The following is a 3,345-nucleotide window of genomic DNA, read 5'->3' as shown; positions in this document are numbered from 1 at the left end:
CGGTCTCACGTAAGCGTACATGTAAGGTTGGTCTGGGCCGCTTCATCCCACAATGTCGCCGAATCAAGATTGGACTAGTAACGGTAAGCATATTGAACAAAATCAACGCCCACAACTACTTTGTGTTCTACTCGTGCATAGAAACTACGCATAGACCTAGCTCATCAGGCCACTGTTGGGGAACGTTGCAGAAAACAAAAAAAATTCCTACGTTTTCACCAAGATCCATCTATGAGTTCATCTAGCAACGAGTGATCGGAGAGTGCATCTACATACCCTTGTAGATCGCTAAGCGAAAGCGTTCAAGTGAACGGGGTTGATGGAGTCGTACTCGTCGTGATTCAAATCACCGATGATCTTAGTGCCGAACGGACGGCACCTCCGTGTTCAACACACGTACAGCCCGGTGACGTCTCCTATGCCTTGATCCAGCAAGGGGAGAAGGAGAGGTTGGGGAACACTCCATCCAGCAGCAACACGACGGCATGGTGGTGGTGGAGGAGCGTGGTACTCCAGCAGGGCTTCGCCAAGCACCGCAAGAGACGAGGAGGGAGTGGGGTAGGGCTGCACCAAGAAGGAGATTGAATCGTGTCTATGGCAGCCCAAAACCTCAAGTATATATAGGGGGAGGGGAGGGGCTGCGCCCCCACCTAGGTTTCCACCCCTAGGGGTCGCAGCCAGCCCTAGATCCCATCTAGGGGGGCGGCCAAGGGGGGAGAGAGGGGGGCGCACCACTAGGTGGGCCTTAGGCCCATCTGAGCCTAGGGTTTGCCCCCTTCCACTCTCCCTTGCGCCTTGGGCCTTGGTGGGGGGGGCACACCAGCCCACCTGGGGCTGGTCCCCTCCCACACTTGGCCCATGCAGCCCTCCGGGGCTGGTGGCCCCACTTGGTGGACCACCGAGACCCTCCCGGTGGTCCCGGTACATTATCGATAAACCTGAAACTTTTCCGGCGACCAAAACAGGACTTCCCATATATAAATCTTTACCTCCGGACCATTCCGGAACTCCTCGTGACGTCCGGGATCTCATCCGGGACTCCGAACAACATTCGGTAACCACGTATATCTATTCCCTATAACCCTAGCGTCATCGAACCTTAAGTGTGTAGACCCTACGGGTTCGGGAACCATGCAGACATGACCGAGATAACTCTCCGGTCAATAACCAACAGCGGGATCTGGATACCCATGTTGGATCCCACATGTTCCAGATGATCTCATCGGATGAACCACGATGTCAAGGACTTAATCAATCCCGTATACATTTCCGAGATAACTCTCCGGTCAATAACCAACAGCGGGATCTGGATACCCATGTTGGCTCCCACATGTTCCACGATGATCTCATCGGATGAACCATGATGTCAAGGACTTGATCAATCCCGTATACAATTCCCTTTGTCTATCGGTACGATACTTGCCCGAGATTCGATCGTCGGTATCCCGATACCTTGTTCAATCTCGTTACCGGCAAGTCTCTTTACTCGTTCCGTAACACATCATCCCGTGATCAACTCCTTGATCACATTGTGCACATTATGATGATGTCCTACCAAGTGGGCCCAGAGATACCTCTTCGTTTACACGGAGTGACAAATCCCAGTCTCAATTCGTGCCAACCCAACAGACACTTTCGGAGATACCTGTAGTGTACCTTTATAGCCACCCAATTATGTTGTGACGTTTGGCACACCCAAAGCACTCCTACGGTATCCGGGAGTTGCACAATCTCATGGTCTAAGGAAATGATACTTGACATTAGAAAAGCTTTAGCATACGAACTACATGATCTTGTGCTAGGCTTAGGATTGGGTCTTGTCCATCACATCATTCTCCTAATGATGTGATCCCGTTATCAACGACATCCAATGTCCATGGTCAGGAAACCGTAACCATCTATTGATCAACGAGCTAGTCAACTAGAGGCTTACTGGGGACATGGTGTTGTCTATGTATCCACACATGTATCTTAGTTTCCTATCAATACAATTCTAGCATGGATAATAAACGATTATCATGAACAAGGAAATATAATAATAACCAATTTATTATTGCCTCTAGGGCATATTTCCAACAGTGTCAAGTACCCACTCATCATTGATCTCAGCACACACAGCAATAACGACAAGAGCATCATCGGAACTATCATCACGAGCAACGTTAGCAGAATTGTCACCTTGTTTGTTACCTTTTCTCTTTTCCTTGTTCTGAAACTTGAAACACTCTGAGATGTCATGCCCGTCTCTCTTGCAATACCTGCAATATTTCTTGTCTCTAGATTGCGACCGGCCCCTGTGGCCGTTCTTACTTTTGCCTCTATTTCCATTGTGTGAGTTCTTCTCCTTTGTCCTGCCACGAACAGATAATCCCTCGGCTTGGGATGAACTCGAACCATCATGAGGCACCATTAATTTCATCTTCTCCTTAGAGTTCAAAGCTTCATAAACTTCATTAAGCGTGAGAGTATCACGACTGTATAATATGGTGTCTCTAAAATTAGTATAAGAACTTGGCAGTGAACAAAGTAACATTAAAGCAGTATCTTCCTCTTCGTACTTAACCTCCATTGCAGCTAGATCGGATATAATCTCCTTAATTTATGAAATATGATTCAAAACATTACCTCCCTCGGGTAACCTGTGCAGAAATAATTTTTGCTTCAGATGCATCTTGCTGGTGAGATCTTTTGTCATGCAAATCCCTTTCAGCTTTAACCATAGAGCGGCGGCAGTTTTCTCGCTCAAAACTTCCTGCAAAATATTATTATGCAAATGGAGTTGAATTTTTGACAAAGCCTTATGATCAATTTTTTCTCCTCATCAGTCCAGTTCTCAATTCGGTTCTTCCCAAAACTATCCAGTGTTTCATCATATTCGGTCTGTGCCAACAACGCCCGCATCTTGACTTGCCATAAGGTAAACCTTGTGTCACGGTCCAGCGGCGGAAGATCGTACTTCATGAAAGCCATGAGTAGACAAATCTGTATACACAAAGTAGTACAAGTCGAAAGAAATAATTCTTGACAGAATTAATATTGCGGGCCAAGAACCAGAAAAAATAGCACCTGGTAGTTTGTTGGTGGCCGTACTGAGGCAGAACAAAAACTGATAGTAGATGGCTTCACGTGGAACTAGTACTAGTTGAACTAGCACTTAGTAGCAGTAGCGATCAATCAGAATCTCCCGAGTAGTAGCAGCAGCAACGCGATCCACTTCACGCTAGCGGCTGCCTCGGGACTTGAGCAATACGTGGAGCAACAATGATCGCCTTGGTCTCGGCGACTTGAAGCGTGCACTTGATTTGACGGCGACGCAATGGTAGTTCGTGTCGGTCTCGGTGTACT

Source organism: Triticum urartu, chromosome 7, assembly GCF_003073215.2.
Source record: "Triticum urartu cultivar G1812 chromosome 7, Tu2.1, whole genome shotgun sequence".
NCBI classification, from domain to species: domain Eukaryota; kingdom Viridiplantae; phylum Streptophyta; class Magnoliopsida; order Poales; family Poaceae; genus Triticum; species Triticum urartu.
Note: the sequence above shows the minus strand (reverse complement) of the source record.